We start from the raw sequence: 12,669 nt of genomic DNA, 5'->3' as shown, positions 1-12,669 counted from the left end.
AAGATCGAACCCGCGACCCCGGAATTACTGGTCCGCCGCTCTACCGACTGTGCTAAAAGGATAATTCCGCTAGTGCGAAACCAGGATGTCTATTAAACTACCGATTCTATAGACTATGGTATATCCCGCCTAAGAGAAAGAACAAAAATCAGTAATCCGCTTCTGAAACGAAATCCGAGGCGCAGTAGTATAAAATTGGTGGTTTTTTCTCATTATATAGGGATTTGGGACAATGTTTTCGTCTATTATAGGGTGTATGATGTGACCGTATGCGTGTTGCAAAATGCGAACATACCGCATTCGCCCAAAACACACGTATTGACCACATACAATACACTGTTAAAAAGATGTTAACCAAACCAAAACAAACCAAAGCCAGCAATCAGTTGGGTTCTATAATTTGTTGTAAAAAGTTCCTTTTATAGTGGTACGATATTAATTTCTATTTGAATTATCTCGAGTGGTCGATTTATTATTTTGTGCGGTCGGAAAGTCATGTCAAGCGTTCGAAATAATTCAAATAAAGACAAATACAGTTTATGTCTTAAAATAATTAAATATATCACCATTATGTATATATATTCTTGTTCTGTATTTTGTCGAGATATTTTGAAAATCTGTTAAAAAATATATTTAAAAAAGAAATAACTAGACTTTATGAAATATGTGTATGTACGGCCTCGTCTGAAGATGAGACATAAACATAATGAAAAACTTCTAGCATGGTTTTATGTTTGTCCTAGCGTTATCATTTATCAAATATATTACAACACTATATCGTATAGTTACCTATATATATAGAGTTACAACAGCCAGGTCTTATATTCCATCGGCGTCGACGTTCAGTGTAACTTCATTTCTTCTGAATTTCGAAGACATCAACGTAAATAAATTTTGCTGCGTAATAATTTTTCACCCGTGCCAATCCTAAAATCAGTGCTCTAGGTAATGTCCTAAATATTGTAGTCTTCCGCATAAACACTATTCATTAAAATTGGTAAGGAGTAAACTTTCCTTTTAATAGAGTAAAGAATCTTTTCATTTCCGGTTTACAGAATAGTTACAGCATTCTTGCATAACAAGCCTGTATTGTAATTCCGTTGTATTGTTAGTCTTGAACAAGGGACCGGAAATAATACCTCGATGTTTTTGAGGCATATGACAAACCGGAAATGGAATACGGGGTTTAATAATCGTAGGGAAGGTGTGCCCTGTCTTTTATAAATAAAAATAAAAGAAGTTTAAAGAGATAATGTGGTCTCGATGCCGCGTTTCTGCGTCGTTGCTGTTATATATACACTTTCACCGTAACGATGTTTTGGCTTCCGTGTGGTACAACCATCTGATATCTTCCTTTTTCTTTCATTTCCTTTTCTCTTTTTTTTCTTTTGTATTTTTCTCAGTTGCATAAGCTTTGGGCTTCAAATTTGTTTTCACACTTAACTTGCAAAGAAACTTGTGCAAGTACAGTAACTAAATATTTACTGTAAACGAACTTTCATTCGCGGAGATTAGTTTCGCGGATTTGAAATCAAATGGAGATATCTTTGTAGTAAATTTTGAACTGCCAAATATATTAATTCACGGAGATAAACTTTAGCGATTTGACTTTGATAGCAAATTTCGCGAAAATAAATCGTTCGCTCGCGAAAGTTAATTTACAGTATTAATTATACGTTAATATTGTATATATATATTATATGAATATTGTTTTGTGGATTCATGGAATATACATAACTGTAAACGTGGGATTTTAGCTTTCATTACCTTTTCCAAAATACATCTACCCGGTAACATTAAGCCAAAAAGTGTGATTGAGATGGGAATTGTTGTTCTTTGATATTCGCAAAGGTTTTCTGACAAATTCATCTTTGAATGGCCGAATACTTATCTCAAGTTATTTTAAGATAACTAACACATTGTATTAATGTATTTACCTGCATTTGAAAGAGCAAAGGTGCAGCTTTCAAATTAAAGCTGACAATGCAAGTTATTCAATTGAGATTAAAATGAAAAAAATAAAGAAGCGCACTTATATTTCAAAAATCGTTTATGAGACATCCCCCTGTCGAGGCAAGCCAGTTTTGTTTTTCTCTTTGGCGCGCTCACCGACCCCTATAAAGAGCGCGTGAATTGACACACGTGTGCTCAGTCATGTACATATACGCCCAGCAGGTGTCAACTGTGTATCACCTATTACGTAAACGAAGCCCAAGCATACATGTAAAATCAGAACTTGCTTTAGGAAGAAAACATGTCAACTCCTCTAAGCTCTCATTTAGATGTTTCACGAAACAAACTTTCCACACGTCAAGTAAATAAAAATCATAATAATAATCTGTCCACATATCTCAATGTATACTATCGTACCCGATGTACCCGACTGGCCACGTGCACGTGTCCCGAAAAAGTGACGCTTCCATATATATACTACTGAACACACACACGCGTACATGTGAGTGCAAAACCTAGTGTTTAATTAGCTCGTTGTTGGCATATTTTGGGATCTAGCTGACAATATTACTTCAATGAAACCTTGTCAGGTGAGTGCAGTGTTTTAATTTTTAGTTTGACAATGGTATCTGCTATTTGAATTTCCGAGTTTGTTTACGTTGTAATGAAAATGGATCTGGCAAGCGGAAAGAAGTTATGAATTAATTAATTTCTTTATATTCAACTGTATAGATCTATATATGGTCCTTGGACACTTTATTTGAGAAAACATTGAACGTAATTCCCAGAATGTTTTTATTGCACGGCCTCGGGTTACACGTAAATACGTTTTGGGTATATAGTAAAGTAGATCTAGAGCTGGTCACGTGTTAGTTGTTACACCTTGAACAGCAAGCGTTCGACTGATTGCACGTGTGGGTGGTTCAAACGCTTTACATAGGGGTCGTTACCCGGTGTTGTATCCAAGCAGAGTTAAAACAAAATGCCCGTCCTTTGAAACGCAAGGGGTTGTCTCAGAAACTAATTTTGATAAAAAAAATACTAAATTATTTTTTTAAATCAAATGTATATTTTTAACTTGCTTTGTCCGTTTTTTAAGAGCAATAAGACATTAGATAGATAAGAGAAACGTTATTATAACGCCACCGTCACCCTAAATATAGGTCAAACGTGTTTAATTTTTCTTAAATAACTAAATATAATATTCGGTTGTCCTTTAAAGATATGTTCGTTTAAAGATGCTCCACCGCTGACAAATGGTAATTTTTCACAATCAAAAACAGGAGCAGACGATTTAGTATTTTTCTTCAGTTACAAAAGTTACTTTCTTTACACTATTACCACCATTGAAAAGTTTGAGCTTCTAATTTTACTTCAAGTTAAAAATATGAAAAAGTAATTAATTGCATCCCGAAAAATTCCGTGGCAATTCATCTTATATAGAATTAAATAATGATTGCGCATGCACCAAAGGCGAAATGAATTATTTTATGTTATTTTTTGTGTTAATAAGTCATATATATACACGATTAAACATCAATTATTGTTCAAATGATGAATATCATATATGCTCTGTCGGCGTTGGAGCTTCTAAAGTATTTTAACTGTAAATGTATATACAATTATACAATTATAATATTTGGGAATTAGAAAACAAGCTTATAGATATTCCTTCCCCATATGCGAAGAAAAGTGAAAAACTAAACGTTGACTTCAGATGGCTTGTTTGTTTGATTTATTAACGTCCTATTAACAGCTATGGTCATGTAAGGACGGCCTCCCATGTATGCGGTGTGTTGCGTGTATGTTGTGCGAGGTGAGTGTACTGGGAGACTGCGGTATGTTTGTGTTGTGACTTCTTGTATAGTGGAACTGTTGCCCTTTTTATAGTGCTATATCACTGAAGCAGTCGTCCCACTTCCTGTATGCTGAACGCTAAGCAGGAGCAGAAACTACCACTTTTATAGACTTTGGTTTGTCTCGGCCAGGGGACAGAACCCAGAGCCTTCCTCACAGGGGCGAACGCTCAACTCAAGGCCAAAAGTGAGGCGGTGCCAAGGGGGGCATTAGGAAAGATAAAGTCAGTTAGGAAGAAGAGAAAAGATAAGATCCTAAATTTAGTCGCCTTCTACGATCATGCAATAGGGGCAGCAGGTACAATTCTAACGCCCTACCTGCAGGGCCTTGACTCGTCTTTGGAAACTTACTGATTGTACTTCTGATTAAAATACATATCCTTACTCTGACTTCAATCTTTCCTAATGTCACCCTTGGCACCGCCTCACTTTTGGCCTTGAGATGAGCGTTCGCCCATGTGAGGAAAGCTCTGGGTTCTGTCCCTTGGCTGAGACACACCAAAGTCTTAAAAAAGTGACTTAGCGCTCAGCATTCAGGGAGTGGGACGACTGGTTCGCCCATTGTCAGAACAATGTGACGGGTTGGGATGTGTTGCTTGGTGTCTTCGGCGGCATGCTTCAGTGATATAGCACTATAAAAAGGGCAACAGTTCCACTATACAAGAAGACACAACATGAATATACCGCAGTCTCCCAAAACACACACCTCGCACAACATACACGCAACACACCGCATACAAGGGAGGCCGTCATTACATGACCATAGCTGTTAATAGGACGTTAATTAATCAAACAAACAAACAAAGCTTGTTAAGATGTCTTCAACGACATCCTTACGTTAGATAGCAATAGCTAACGGGCTCGAGTCCAACTATCACAAGAAGACACAAAACAAATATACCACAGCCTCAAAAAATAGACATCCACACATCACACCTGGGAGGCGTCTTTAAATGACTAATAGATCGTAGAAGGCGACTAAATTTATGATATTACCTTTTCTCTTCTTCCGAACTGACTTTAATCCTTCCTAACATCTCCCTTGACACCGCATCACTTTTGGCCTTTCTGTTGAGTGTTCGCCCCTGTGAGTTATGATCTGATTTTGTCCCCTGGCCGATATACATCAGAGTCTATAAAGGTGGTAGTGTCTGCGCCTGCTTAGTTCGCCCTTTGTCAGTATTATGTGACCGGTTGGGGTTAGTTGCTTTGTCTTCGGCTGCATGCTTCAGTGATATAGCACTTTATAAAGGGCAACAGATCCACTATACAAGAAGACACAACACGAACATACTGCGGTTTTCCAAAACAAGCACCTTGCACGCTGCAATCCGCATACATGGGAGGCCGTCCTTACATGAATTTGGATGTTAATAGGACGTTAATTAATCAAACAGACAAACAAAGACACGGCCTCCCATGTATGCAGTGTGTTGCGTGTAAAGTGCGAGGTACGTGTTTTGGGAGACTGCGGTTTATTCGTTTGGTGTCTTCTTGTATAGTGGCATTCTTGCCCCTTTTATACTGGTATATCACTGAAATATGCCACCGAAATTGAAATGGAACGACAAATAATTTAACAAAACAGAGAGAAAATACAGCAATATTTATTCTAGCATTTTAATTAGAGCAAACAAAACAGTTATATAAAAGTCTCATTTTTTAATATTCAATCATAATCTTGTCTTTATTCTAAATCCATAAGGTGTTTTCGTGGTTATTACCCGAATTTAATGAAATCACATAAGTTTGTTATTTATATAAATACCCATGAATAAGTGTCTATAAGTTCTATATAACCTGTGCCCAATCATTGTTTTATATATCAATGAAATATGTTTAAAATAAACGCTCATGATAAAAATCAAATATAGTCTCAAATCAAAAATGAAAAATTTAAAAACTTAGCCAATAGATATTCGAGCACTACATTTATCGCTAAGTGAAACCATGAGCAACGAAAGTAAAGTTTATTTTGTATAAACGTAATTCTGACGGAATACATCGACAGGGAAAGAACTCTGAAATGCTGTGAAACATACAAATTGAATAAAACATATAATTCCAGCCCAAAAAAAAATTTAAAATATTTTTGGAAATTAATCAGAAGATGAAATTAAAAACAGATTATTTTGCCTTATGTTTGTATTATGATGATTTTACCTACAACTGGATTTTTACAATGCGCTAATTCTATGTCTATTTGATCAAGGCTTTTGAAACCGTTTTCCGTAAACTAGTACTAGAAGTAAATTATTTTAAGTAACTTGATAAATAAACTTATTTTCTCTCAAGATGTAACTTTTTACACAGTGAATGATTCTTAATATGTAATTTTGAAAATTCATCAAACACAAAATTATTTTTGGGTTTAGCAAATTAATAGAATTTCGACCAAAAAGGTTTAACCCGCATTTACGCTTCCTATATTAAGATTAAGCGTAAACATATCTGATTTTTATGAAATGATTCCATATTCCAATGGTAACAATATCGTAAAACGAATTTAAAAGTCCCTCATTTTCACATATTTCTCTCACACGTAGCCACACATAAAAGGAGGTCGAGAATCCCACATATGTTTTTTTAAGGAGATGGTGTAAAAATAAACCTAATATTTACATTCAGTCACGTGACACAGGAGCGACGGTGCTGTCAGCAGGACCTATATGGCTGTTAAAGTGTCGGCTGACTCTGAAATGGAAGCAAAAGTTTACTTTTAATTCACCATGTAACTAGAGAATGATAAGATATTTACTTTATTTATTTATAGTATATACTCGATGTTTACTATCACTCTCTTTTTACCCACCTCTGGAGTATATCATACACAGTTTCCAGTGGAGGACATTACGACAGTGATTGTAACCCATTAGCTCAGTTTCATCAACATTCCTTAACGTAAAGGAGTCCCTTAAGTTAGAATTATCTTAACTAAGTAATGTTAAGATCCACATGAAGTTCTGCAAAATATCACTTTCAAATCATTGTAAAAGGAAAGTTTTCAGCAAAGTCATTAAAAACTTTAATGCTGATTTAGAACAAATACTTAACTATGTCACCCTGACCTAATTCAATTTTTCATTTGTATTCTGAACTAAAATTAACAAATCCAGAAATCAAAAATATCATTCTTACTTTGATGTTTAATTAATTAGGACTAAAAACAATGAAAACATCATTTTTCACCCTTTGACTTCTGACCTCTGAAATAACCATTGTCATAGAAAAAAATGTTTTGAATAGGATACAATATTTAGCTTACGTTAAGCTTTCTTCATGCAAAATATTTTGCTTGTTACTGAGTGGCCGTAAAACGGCAAAAAGTGATTCCCCTCAATAAGGAAACAACAGTCTGATCGGTTTTGGTCAGCTGGCTGTACTATTCCACGTTACTATCGCGGTACGACAACGCCATTATCGAAATGTTTCTTTTCTACCAAGACAATAATGTTGAATTCTTGTACATTACCGACACACCTACATGTCACGCCGATCGGCCATCTTTGTCCCTGATAGAGTCCCACGTCTTTACAAATTTGTTATGACAAATCAAATAAAGCAGGTACTACCGTGAGAAAGCACTTTACACTGAACCATCCTCTACTTAGTTTCATTCCCATTTCCTAAAGGATGAACGATACCAGGTTAACACACTCAAATTGTACGCTGTGAATTCTAAGCCCCAGTCGTGGACTAATAAACGCTACTAACATCAGATGACAACCAATTTATATCAATGTTATTTCATTCTTCAGGATCTGTATCAAAGATTATAAGCGCAGTTAAAAGAGTCATGTTTTCCTTTTTGCAAACGCCAAGCACCAAGACCTGCGGTGGAGCAGACGATGTATTAGTTTTGATATCCATTAGGTTTGAGAAGGTAACTCTTATATCTCATTCAACACCTCTTGTATGATATTCACGCTACAGTCACACCTATACTTCAAGTCCTATCAACGCTGAAATATCGAAGCAAAATTAGATATCTTCCATTCGCATTAGCATACCATGACGGGGATATGTCTAAATTGAATTACTTCTCAAATGATACGCGGTAATCCAGAATGAACAAGATAGAACTATTAAGGATGTGTTTAGCGACGTTTAAGGGTATAAGGAGCGTAGGATTTTTTGACAACATGTATAGGCAGATGAACATATTATTCATCATAAGATTTCCACTATACAAGAAGACACAACACGAATATACCGCAGTCTCCCAAAACAAGCACCGCGCACTTCATACACGCAACATATAACCTACATGGGAGGCCGTCCTTACATGACCCTGGCTGTTAATAGGACGTTAATTTAATCAAACAAACAAACAATCATCATAGACTGTTATGGCAAGTATTTATTTCCCAGTTCACCGGGTGTGTTTTTTGTAGCTTACAAAGGCCAACCTCGATCCTATCTTCTTGACGGTGCTTCATTGTTGATTTTAATTCTCTTATTAAATTGGTATGATTGTTCTCTTATGTGGGAGGGTTTTGTGGAGTGATTGTATCGTAAGACTTGTAGGCATAAATTAATAACACATAATTTTCAGTATTGTAAGTTTTTGTTACATGATGCTATATTAGAATGTTATACTGGCGATATAATTGCTGATGCTATCAGTTGCACATAGGGATCACAGGTGCTAGTTATTATTATTTTATGTATATGCATTACAAATGATGGATTTGATAAACATCAAAGCAATGATATGCTCAATAGTTAGATAATTTTTCATATGTAAAAGATGCGGTCGGGTGGCTTGTACGTAAACGTACGGTGGCACTTTTGGCCCTGCAGGTAGGGCGTTAGAATTGTACCTGCTGCCCCTATTGCAGACGACTAAATTTAAGATATTATTTCTCTTCCTCTTTACTGACTTTATCTTTCCTAATGCCTCCCTTGACACCGCCTCATTTTGGCCTTGAGATGAGCGTTCGCCCCAGTAAGGAAGGCTCTGGGTTCTGTCCCCTGGCCGAAACACACCAAAGTCTATAAAAGTGGTGGTTTCTGCCCCTGCTTAGCGCTCAGCATACAAGGATTGGGACGACTGGTTCGCCTGTTGTCAGTATAATGTGACCGGGTGGGGTGTATGGTGTCTTCGATGGCATGCTTCAGTGATATAGCACTATAAAAAGGGCAACAGTTCCATCATACAAGAAGACAAACATGAATATACCGCAGCCTCCCAAAACACGCACCTCGCACAACATACACGCAACACACGGCATACATGGGAGGACATCCTTACATGACCCTAACTGTTCACAGAACATTAAAATAATCAAATAAGCAAACCGTTGTGTATAAAGACAATGTATACACTTGCATACACTATGCTATATGGTTATGAAATACTTAAAAACAAAGTATTCAGAAGAGATAAGTTGACGACAGGTACATGACACACTATTTGAATGGATCTATCTGTCAACTCGTCGTAGTTGGAAATTACTTTAATCTTATAGATGATTTGTTTACACTTCTGCGAAGATGTGCGAACCCAGGATCACTGGACACTAGCCATATGATCTACTGATAGTCAGGAATGTTACAAATGTTCAAAAGTCTATAACTCCCTTCGTCCCGATCAAAAATGCCCTCTGCGTTGTATCGAACTAGTGTCTTGCATCTGTCACTAAAACGTGTGAATAAATGTCGTTTTTTCAGTAATTTGCACTCGTATTTTCATTTGCAACATACTTATAGAGTAGGGATTCAAAATTGATAATTACTAGGACAAAAAGCCAGGTGAGCGATACAGGCCCTCTGGGCTTCTTGTTTGAATGTCTTTCAATTAAAACGAAGGCTGAAACGTTACAGCCATAATATCTAATATAGGTGTAATAAAATATTGTAGCAAAAAGTTGAATTTCCTTAGAAAGTTTCAACGCTACAGTACTATGATTATGTGACTATGTCTTCCAAAGCGATATGAAAGCTTTATTCATCGGAAAACGATGCAGATCGGACAGCATTGTAGTGTAGGCTGGTTACCTGTATGTGGGTAACCGACGATGGTTTATGGATGATCTGTAGCACTCAAGTGTGTAAATAGTTTTAAGTATTTCTTCTTTTTGGTGATAGTATATTATGTTTCCTAATTTCCTTTAGCTCTCGACTAGGGTAAGCCTGGTTATCCATAGCGAAGGATAGATATTTTGCTCGCGTTGTTTGTCCTGCGTCTTATATAAAGCCGGTAGTACTTGAAGTTGAGTATTAGAATGTGGGATTAAATGTTGCGTATTTCGTTATGTATGTTGTTGCATTTAGTCACACATATGTTTTTAAAGCCGACATCACTATACTATTTATAGTGCTTATCACTATATTATTCGGCTATCAACAGTTTCCAGCTTTGTGCTTGCTTTATTACATTATGTTATTGCTTTATCACATGTAATGTATACGTACAATACCGCGGTTCCGAAAGGGTCTTTCGGAATACCACTTTATGTAGCCAATGTTTTTCGAAATCACTTTAATATAGACATTGTCAAGTAAAGGTTAAACATTCATACAGATAAAAAATACTGATTTTTGTATCACCTTGTATATCGATTTACCCAATATTACCTTAAGCATGTCGATATGAATTATATTTTACATTAGAATATCAATATCGAATTATTCAATATTACCTCCAGCGTATCGATATCGAATTAATCAATATTACCTTTAGCGTATCGATATCGAATTATTCAATTACCTTTAGCGTATCGATATCACATTATTCAATATTACCTTTAGCGTATCGATATCGAATTATTCAATATTACCTTTAGCGTATCGATATCGAATTATTCAATATTACCTTTAGCATATCAATATCGAATTATTCAATATTACCTTTAGCGTATCGATATCGAATTATTCAATTTCCTTTAGCGTATCGATATCGCATTATTTAATATTACCTTAAGCGTATCGATATCGAATTATTCAATATTACCTTGAGCGTATCGATATCAAATTATTCAATATTACCTTTAGTGTATCGATATCGAATTATTCAATATTACCGAATTATCCTGTTCCATCTATAGAATCCCATTACAATTACCTAGTATACATGTTCATGCCATGCTTTCATATAACTTCTAATAACATTTAATTACGTATTGCCAGTCATAACATACCAGTTAAGTGTTTTCCACATATCGCTGGCTCGGATGTATCTATTGTTTAATGTTGCCTTACCAGGTACAGGCACTTTGACTGGTAGACATTGGGTTGCATTTCTTGTCGATTTTGATGTTGTCTACGTGTTGTTCTGCATAGTCTGGTGAAAGCATACCCATGTTATTTATTTCGGAAAAATCATCTGACGTCACTGGGTTACGTGACATTTCTGCTTCACTCATTACTCGACTTTTTGATGGCGTTAACATGACGTCTTGGTTTCTGTACTGGTAGAGTTGTGGCAAGATGACTTTAACAAGGTTGCAGTATTTACACCATTTAGGAAGATCTTGTCCAAAATCTGACATGAAATCAGAGGTTTCGAAGGGTAAATCTGACAAATCCTCTTCGGGGGTATCCCGGATAAGACGTAATGATTCCGATGACGTCAAGGCATCAATTTCAGGCAAGATCTACAGTTAAAGATGTAATCCGCAAATCTCCAATTAGTAATGTTAGGATAATAAGTCGAATTCCAGTATCCATGCCAGGCATAAAGAAGTAATCCAACAGGTTGTAAGTTATCGTGCAATTTGATATCGTAACTAGAATAAAGTATACTCAGAAAGAGTATCGACTATTTCAGAAGTAGGTCATGCCTTCAGGCGAATGTTTCAAATGTAGGTCATGCCTTCAGGCGAATATTTCAGAAGTAGATCATGCCTTCAGGAGAGCTTGCGTTCCAATTGATTCGTACGCCTAGAAATGATTTCATCCATTACAAAAGAGCAGAGGAGGATCGAAAAGTCAAACTTGCAACATCCTTTCAGGATCAGGCATTAGAGACGGAAGAATGCATTTCTTGTTCAGCACATTGTCTCGGCATCACAAGAAATATTTAACAAAGCATTACCTTAAAAGCCGAAGGGATGGCAATAGATTAACCTAAGCAAAACATACCGAGTAGAGAAAACACATCGAATGATAAACAGCACATATCATTTGATATAAAACATACATAGGATGATAGAGAACACATGACAGATACATCAATCACATGCAAAACATACTAAATAGATATGTGTGAAAGTATACGTAAATTATTTCTTTACCCTTATAATATCATACAATGAAACGATTAGTAATTTGTAAATTATTCGGAACCGTAGTATGTATTTACAATTACTCGTATTAAACGGATAGCAATTTGTATTTGCACCAACACTAGAATAAAATGATTCGGAGAGTAATTTGTATTTACAGTAACACTACGATTAAATGATACGAAATGCAATTTGTATTTACTGTAAGTAACACTGCAGTGAAATGATAGTACTCTGTATTTATAGTAACTACAGTGCAATAAAATTGATTTTGAGAGTAATTGGGTTTTTTTCCAGTAAATACAGTAACACTAGAATGAAATGATTCGGAGAGTAATTGTTTATTTCAGTAAATACAGAGACACTAGAAAAAATTAATTCGGAAAGTAATTTGTATTAAAGTAACACTAGAATAAAATGATTCGGAGAGTAATTTGTATTCACACCAATACTATGATAAAATGATTCGGAGAGTAATTAGTATTCACACCAATACTATGATAAAATGATTCGGAGAGTAATTTGTATTCACACCAACACTAGAATAAAATGATTCGGAGAGTAATTTGTATTCACACCAACACTATAATAAAATGATTTGGAGACTAATTGTTGGGTTTTTTTTCAGTAAA

General features: G+C 35.7%; 1 long non-coding RNA gene across 1 annotated transcript; it reads right to left on the bottom strand.

The window, feature by feature from the left end:
- Positions 1–5,400: 5,400 nt before the first annotated feature.
- LOC138334339 (uncharacterized) lies at positions 5,401–12,005 on the bottom strand. Its single transcript, XR_011210108.1, has 2 exons — positions 10,952–12,005; positions 5,401–6,503 (listed from the first exon to the last, which is right to left on the bottom strand). It is a non-coding gene; the product is annotated as an uncharacterized lncRNA (long non-coding RNA).
- Positions 12,006–12,669: the final 664 nt, after the last annotated feature.

This window comes from Argopecten irradians, chromosome 11 (genome assembly GCF_041381155.1).
Source record: "Argopecten irradians isolate NY chromosome 11, Ai_NY, whole genome shotgun sequence".
NCBI lineage: Eukaryota > Metazoa > Mollusca > Bivalvia > Pectinida > Pectinidae > Argopecten > Argopecten irradians.
This window is presented reverse-complemented; position numbering and strand designations above follow the sequence as displayed.